Consider the following 8,627-nt stretch of genomic DNA (forward strand, 5'->3'; position numbering starts at 1 on the left):
ATCAAGAGCCTAGGGAACTAACCAAAGGGGCGGTGAATACCGCACAACGTGGCTGGGCTAATATATGCCTTCGGGCAGATAGCCCAGTACCTACCTATGAACCTATAAGCAATCCATTATAATTACTAGTTGTCTTATTTATCTCAGTATGTAAAGTGGAAAGTCATGCTATCATTATTTATTCCTATGTGTAGGAATATACCACAAGAACCATTCTATAGCATTTCGTCTTAACTCTATGTCGCAAAAGATCTCTTTCCAGCAGCTACGCTCAGCTGCTAGACCCAATCCTTAAATGTGCCTCCAGGGATGCTTTACCTCACCCTGACTGATACAGAATCAGTGTGCTAGGAATCTGTCTAGATCTACTGCCAAAAAAACACACTATCTGGGGCAACACAGCAAAACAAATCAAAACAAAAAAAACGACTTTTCCATAACTGATGATTGTTCTAGCAATAGTCCTTCTCCCTGATGTGTCTCAAGGGACCTACCCCCCCAACCCACACACACACACACACACACACACACACACACACACACACACACACACACACACACACACACACACACACACTCAGCATAGAATCAGTGTGCTATGGATCCATACGTGACTAACTGCAAAGAAAATATTCAGAGGAATCACACACAAGAAATGCCTGAGTCATATATATTTAACATGTTAAGAGTGCAGCTCTATAGACTTTGCCACCAGTGATTATTTTAACAAAAGTCCTGCACCTCAATAATATCTTTAGGGACTGGCTCCCCCATACTTCTAGAATCATTGTGATTGTGATTTGTCTTGATCTATCTCCAGAGAAAACACCATTCTGGGGAAGACAAAACAAAAAAACACAAAAATGTCTCAGTCATACAGTCGACAGACAATGGACACAGCTTTGTGGACTTTGCCATAAGTGATAATTACATCAAGAGTAAGAGGATGATTTGATGCATTTTATTTGTCCTATAATAGTAGCTGGAATGAAACACTGCCTCCCCTCTTAACATGTTTTCCTTACATATATTGTTTAGACAAACTTTCCAATAGGCAACTTAATTTTTTTGAATTTGGCTGGATATTAAAACTGAATGGATTTAATGGGTGCTTACTTAGGGAGAAACTGTCTTCCTACCTTTGCCAGCTGATTGTTTCCATTGTTGTGTTACAGCTGACCAAGGTCTGGGAAAAATCCTCTCTTGATAGTTTAGTTTTGCTGTAACACAGACTGAGTATTTAGCTGCAGAGTTCCTTAGACATGCCACTGATACCTTATACCAATTTTAAATATTTATCTTCCCAGCTTTACAGATCTGCTTCCAGCAGCTACACTCAGCTGTCAAGTGCAGTTCATATTATTAGAGTTGTGCTTCCTTTGGAAATGTTAACAGGGGGTATGGGGCTCTGCAGCTCGAAAATACCATTATTGCAACACTGGCTAATATTTACACACACACAAATATTTCAAGCATGGGAAATAATGCCCTTCTAGCCTTCCAATATACCAAAACAGCTGTTCCAGTAGTTAGTGTCAAGCAGTCCTTAAAAATATCTAACCTAGTGCTTGCTTTAATGTAATCTGGTAATCCGTTCCATGTATCAGCTACTGTCTCAGATAAAGAATTAGTGCACTTCTCATTCCAATAGAATCTTCTACATAGCTTGTATGAAGATTGTCTACTACTTTTGATACCCCTAACATCCCCAGAGGTAGTTGTCTCTTAACACCCTAGGTACCTGAATAAGGTCCCCTCTTAAATATCTACATGAGACACTGCACAAGTTCAGATATTTTAGTCTTTCATAATAACTTATATTTTCACATCCATGGATACCTTTGGTATAGTTCCGCTGTACTCTTTCCAGTTTACTCATGCTTGTTTTCTTATAAGGTTTCCATATTGTTATTCCATACTCAAGTTTGTGTCTGATGTAACTAACAAACTATGACTTCATCATTTCTGATTTCCTAGACTTTATACATTTTTTATACAATTTATTGTTCTATGACTATAATTGCCCAAATGGTTGATATGATTAGAAAAACTCAAAGCTGGATCTATCCATATAGTAAGGTCCTCAAATGAATCAACAGTTTTAATCAGTGTGTTGCATTAAATACTCACCTTTCAGTTTAAGTCTCCCAAATCTCATATGCTTAGTTTGTGATGTATTTATCAGCATATTATTCTCCTGTGCCCAAATGTTCAATTTAGTCAAGTTTTTTGCAGCATGCCCTATTTCTAGTTTATTTATTTATCTGACATTTGTTGACCGCAATAGCCCAACTGGGACAGAGCCCTTTTTCAGCAGAGGCCCGGGGAGAAAAGCGCCAGAGTACAAATATGTATATAAATGAAAATACAAGTTACAATAACTTTAAAATACAAAAAAAAAGTTAGCAAAAGAATAAAAGATAAGCATACTGGTAGCATAGACATATGAAATATTAAATAATGAACATTCGGTATGTGGATTAGAAATAAATTATAGTTAGAAGTTAAATGTATTAGTAGTAGATTAAGAAATAGTAAAATTAAAGTCTAAAGCAAAGAAGAGAAGAAAATAAGATGATTAAAAAAATATAAAAAAGTAAGAAAAAATAAGAAGAATATTACATATGTAACAATGTGTTGCACAGGCAAATAAGGAGAGTAGCACTTTGCAGAAATAATTAGAGTATTCTCAGAATCTGCTACATACACAAGAAAGTAGACAACAAAGAATGCAGTTTTTGAAGTAAGAAGGCTAGCGCACAATACAATGCAGACACAATGTATGGGAGAATATGCAACTCTATGAGGGACAATGTCAATTATTAGAAGAAACGATATGAGCATTAGCAAAAAGACTCAGTCCAACTGCTAGCTTATCTATATCAATAAATGTTACGCAAATTCAAAGTTGATTAACAGGAATAACTTCTCTGTGCCACATTATAAATACAGTGCATGGACCTCTGTAAAATGAAATTCAAAAAGACCTTTGCTGTGCACTACATATTGTTCCATCAGAGGGAGGCGGAAGACAGGCAACATATGCGCCTTCTACGCAACTAGAAATTCAGTACATTGTGAAACAGTTCTGGGTCTTGAAAAATCAGAGCAGAAATAACCAACTGCTGTAAAACTTCAAAGTTTTTTTTTAAGTTTCTTTTGCAGTTCAATATCTTATGCAACTGTTGGTGCCATTCGATTTATAAAAGCAATGGTGCTAAGACACAGTCTTATGACAAGACTAGGGCAGGCAGGTTTCATAATGAGATGTTCCACAGGGATTCATAGTTCTGCAAATAATGTATGGCGACATGGATTTCTCCGAGAAAAATAATGAAGAGTCAAGAATCTGTAGTAAATGAAAGGCTGCAGCAAGCTGCCTTGTCCAGCGATAAGCATGACAACGGCAGATGGCATCAGAAAAATGTTATTGCAAGCAATACATTTCAAAATATTCTGCTGATTAGCATTAATGTCTTTCCAAAAGTGATCTCAGTAAGGCCAGACTATTAGGACCAATTGCATCAAGCACTTATTTCATATATGTGGTCGCATGGAGCAAAGAAAACAGGAACAATGCAAAAATACTTAATGTAACTGGATAAGAATTGACAAAGATGAGAGAAAAGAGCAAGTAGTGACAGCTATCCTCCAGTAATGCCTGTGCTTAGAATGCTCAGCTTAGCTGAAAGCGAGGTAACCTCTGGTGTAACCAAAGAGCACTGGTTAAAGCATTTGCCAGTAAGGCATGCTAGTAAAAATTTGCTGCTTCCTGTATTCCAAGAAGGGGGAGGATAAACAAAACTGAACAATAAACTGTAAATAAGTGAGACAGCCACATGGCTGTATCCATTTTATTTTCCAATAAAAATAGCACTGGCCCACCCTGACGGCCATTTTGAGGAGCAGAATCTGCCATCATGTAATACATTTAATCAGTTTACCAATTTTCAAGTCATCTCCACACAGACTGTAGAATGCCTCAGAAGAAAAAGGTAGAGCTAAAAGATACATTATAAACTAGAATGGGTCTAGGCTAGAGCCCTGTGGGACACCCTGACTGTAACATCAAATTTCTCCTGTCCAGTTGCTGTATGAAACATGCAAAGTCCTATTTGTAAGCAATGCAACTATCCATCTTATCAAGAGTACATCAATACCTATTTGTTCTAATTTATTGATCAGTGTTTTGTGTTTGACCCTATCAAATGCTAAAATTAAATCTGTATAAATTACATTACAACAGAATTTTTCATTCATACATGTTATTATATTGTTATAAAATATTATGTTACAGGTGGTAATAGAGCTATTTTCAACATATGCATGCTGATATGTGGTTTCAAGTCCCAAGTTTTCCAATAATGAAAATAATTTATCCAATATAACCTTCTCCATCAAGTAGCTTATGGGTCTGTATGACTCTGGGTTTGTCCTGCTCCCCTTTCCCTTAAAGACAGGTTTAACAAGTGCATGCCTCCAGTCTTGAGGACAGAAGCATAGCTGGCTCAGCCAATGCCCTGTGCCGGTACAGTGAACCAGTGCCCCACCCCATCAACTCAGCACCCAGCCCTACCTCCTGCCCAGGCAGTCAGGTCCCTTTTTTGTGCCCCGCTACCAACCTATTCCCTTTTATTAAAATACATAAAAAAGTAAAAATTTCTCCTTATAAACTGTGGCAAACTGCTTGCTACAAATGTAGCAAACAGTTTGCTACAGTTTATACCCTGTCTGCAAGGAGCACTACAGCACTCATGTTTTAATTAAAAAAATATTTTTTTTCTAACTTTTAACTGTAGCAAATGGTTACAATGTAGCACACACTTGGTACAGTTTTGACCACACAGGGAGAGCTACAACACTTGGGTTTGACCCGCACACTTAATACCAGCCCCCCGTATTGCATTAGATATTGAGATAAGCTGGCAGAGGCCCCCTGTCATTTTGCACCTGGGGCAGTAGACCCTCTTCCTACTCTTGCTATGCTAATGCTTGAAGAATTTCCCCATATTTATATATGGCCTAGTAAATAACAGATAGGGCGGTATTATTCAAAGTTCATGCTGAAGTGTTCTCAGGTCATTACTACTAATTCCTTCTCCTTCCTGTGCTTTGTTAGGATCCAGTTTGCATAGTTCTTTTTTGATATAATCTAATTTGGTTTCACTATCTGAGGTTACCTGAATGTCACTAGTACAATTTATCACCCCCTCCAAGGAGTCAAACTGCTTTGGATAAGATTGTGTAAATGTATCTATAATCAGTTGGTCGAAGAATACATTTTAGAGTCTACACACAGTTTATCAAAGTGTATGTCTTTACTCCTAACACATCTTATGTATCTATAAAATGGTTTCCTATTAAGCTCAATATCTGCATATAAATTTTCTTCAAATGTTACCTGATCTTGCCTCAGGCTATGTTTAATTTGTCTGTCCAGCTTGTTTATTTCAGTTTTCAAAGTCCTAGTTCAGCCTCTTTTCCATTTCTTATATTTTCTCCCTCATTTAATCAAGTATCTTGATCTTAAGGAAATATATCCTCCTGAAGTTGTCTGAAATTGATTCTGATGTTAAAACATTTTTTTTGCATTCAAACAAATTCTCTTAGAAAACGTTCCACATTCCTTCTGCAGTTCTTCCACTGAATGCACCACTCCAATTAGTTTTACATAGTGACTGTTTTGGTCCATATAATCTGTTATTATCCTTCTGTGCATTGGTTCAGATTTCAGTTTGGAAGAATTATCTAGCAACAAATTAACTTTAATAATCCCATGATCAGTACACATCAACTGTAGTAAAAGGTGACATGAAGTAACAGTAATTTCTTTAGTAACCATTCTGTTCCCTGGTAGGCTTTTTTACAGTCTGAAGCAATTGTTATTCCTGAATATAGATTGCAAATAACTTCCTTACTAATTTTGTTGAATCAATATTATTCCAGTCTGTATATGGCAAATTGAAGTCCTCAACCACTATTATTCTTCCTTCTCGTGTTTCATGCAAGAAATGTATGAATTCCTCTAGGTCACCCGCACTTGACTTTGGTGGTCTGCAAACTCCAACAATTGTTATATGTTCCAGGGCTGCCTTTATTGTCACAGTTACACAATCTACAGTATTGGTGTTACCATTAAACATGTAACAATCACAGATCTCATAACAATTTTCAATCCCTATTATAACACCTCCACCTGATTTTTTGTTAGAATATCTGTTATAGTAAAAACATTTATATCCTGACAGAAATGGTTTCCAGTCATTGTTCTTTAACCATGTTTCACAAACAAAAACATCAATCTTGTGGGAACATAGCAAATTTTCCAATAAAAAAATAACTTTATTATTGATGCTTCTAGCATTAATAACCATCAGAGACGCATCAAATGTTGCTATCTGTAAACTATTATATTTTCAGTCTGGCAAAAATCCTGCTTTGTGTTTCTCAAATATTGCAAAATATATGCTGCAAATATTCCCTTCTCTGATCTTGACAAGTGCATGCCATCCTGTCTAAACACGTGCGCCTAAAATTAGGCTTCTAATACCACTCATCTGCAAAGTTCCAAATTTTTATACATACACTCATCATTTCAGCACGGTGTTATTTTTATATGCATACACTTTCTTTTATTTTATTATATATCTAGCATTGGACGCAAGAAACTCAACTGTGCTTGTTATGGAAAGAAATATTATGAAGTTTTTACAACTATTTAGTAAGAACACAGTGTAGTTAGCAATCTGTTGCTTATGAAACATGAAGATTTTATAGCGCATACCTGATTTCTATAAAATGTTGTAGTTTCTGAATTCGCTGCTCTGATTCTTTGCGTATACAGCCTTTGTTGAGTGAGTGAATGTATTTGGTGAATTGCTTTATGCTTTGCCTATCTGCTTGCATGGATCTGTATTCTTCTTCCATTTGTTTTGCACAATGTGCACACTAACCCTGATAGTGCTTGTGTGCTCTACATCACTTTATCTATGACTTTTGATTCCTTTTAAGAAATTGTGCTCATAATATTTGTATACTGGACAGAATATGATGCTAGAAATATAAAGACTGAATATGTTTTTTGCTGGGGCATTTTTAATCCATTGAAACCTGGCAAAACTTTCTGCACTAATCAGATATCCTGAATAACAATGACCATCAGTTAAACAGTTACAAGGGGATAATTTTAAATAAGTAGTTGCCAGGTACCTGGTGGTTGTTTTGCCTTGAGAATCAGTTGCTGTAAAAGATATTGTAAAGTCCTCAGCACCCATGGCAATTTTAACCAGTTGCAGCCATATTTATAGGTTCATAGAAAATACTAGGCAAGCTGTCCTTGTGGGCCATTTTAAATCTAGCCACTTATACCTTTTGTGCTTGAAATACCCTATCTCATTCAGTTATAGACTGGCCTTACCCATCCCATGGTCAATAATTATATATTACCCCAAATGAGAATAACTGGGATCATACTATAGATAATTTGAGGGGACGTATGCATGGAATAAAGCATTTAGGATCTGCCTCTGTCCATTAGTAGTACAGGGGGACAGTTCTGCTGTAAATTTTCTGCTTCCTATCCATAGATCTAAGTTGCTCTTGAAAATGGACAGGGATGAACTTTGTTTTATGTGTTTGGGAAGTCTGTTCCACAGCGGTGGTATCCTTTGTGCAATATACCTATCCCCTCCAAATCATTCTGTTGATGTTGCAGAAGAGGCTTAGATCCCTAGACTGAGTATTTCTGATGGCATTTGACTTGCTGATGTGCAGTAAATCCATTAATAATGTGTTGGATGATGCCTTATATGCCAGACACAGGTCATCTCTTAACAGTCTGTAGCTTAGCAAGTACAGTGTCATGTCTTTCAGTTGGTCCATTTATCATTTTAGCAAGGTATCTCTGTGGGAGTTCCAGTTGTTACATGTGTCTGGACAGATACATACCAAAGGGGGCATTATATTCAATGACTGACATAATGAGGGCTGAGCAAAGAGGGACAATAACATCCCTAGATCTAGACGCAATCCCTTTGTTTATAAGCTGTGCAATATAGAAGGACTTTCTTACAATAGGCACACGTTGATCAAAAGTTAGGTCAGTGTCCCCACACATTTCCAAATCCTGAACAACTCGGTCAACTCTTAGGGGCCTATTGTCAATGTGGTAATGCCTTTAATTTGAATAAATAGGTCTGAATCACTTACAAGTAGTATATAAGGTTGCTACCTGTTGTTTTCACTTCAGCCAGTGAGCTTGTCATCCTTAGAGGCTCCTTAATGCCTATATTAGGGTTTTATCTTTTATTCACCAACTAACATTAGTAGAACATGCACTGAAGTAATACAATAATCAGCTTGTTATTTCTTTGCTTCTAATGGGCCCTGTACCCAAGCATATCTCCAGCCCCCCATCCCCAGCCTGCATAGAAGCTATGTGCTAGGATCTGTCTGACTATAACGCCAAAGAAAGCACCATTCAGGGGGAAATACCACTGCAAGTAATAAACTAAAAATATCAGCACAGACAGAAAAGCTTTGATTTGCAGATAACTATAATGGAAAAGTAAAAAATAAGCAATTAATTGATGACCCAAAAAAAATGTTATAGAGAACTTGGAAATAAA

General features: G+C 36.8%; 1 pseudogene; it reads right to left on the minus strand.

The window, feature by feature from the left end:
* Positions 1 to 3,174: 3,174 nt before the first annotated feature.
* Positions 3,175 to 3,919, minus strand: LOC122804800 (annotated as a pseudogene).
* Between the last annotated feature and the right edge of the window lie 4,708 nt (positions 3,920 to 8,627).

The sequence above is a fragment of the Protopterus annectens genome, chromosome 6.part0, assembly GCF_019279795.1.
Source record: "Protopterus annectens isolate FY-2018-M chromosome 6.part0, PAN1.0, whole genome shotgun sequence".
NCBI classification, from domain to species: domain Eukaryota; kingdom Metazoa; phylum Chordata; order Ceratodontiformes; family Protopteridae; genus Protopterus; species Protopterus annectens.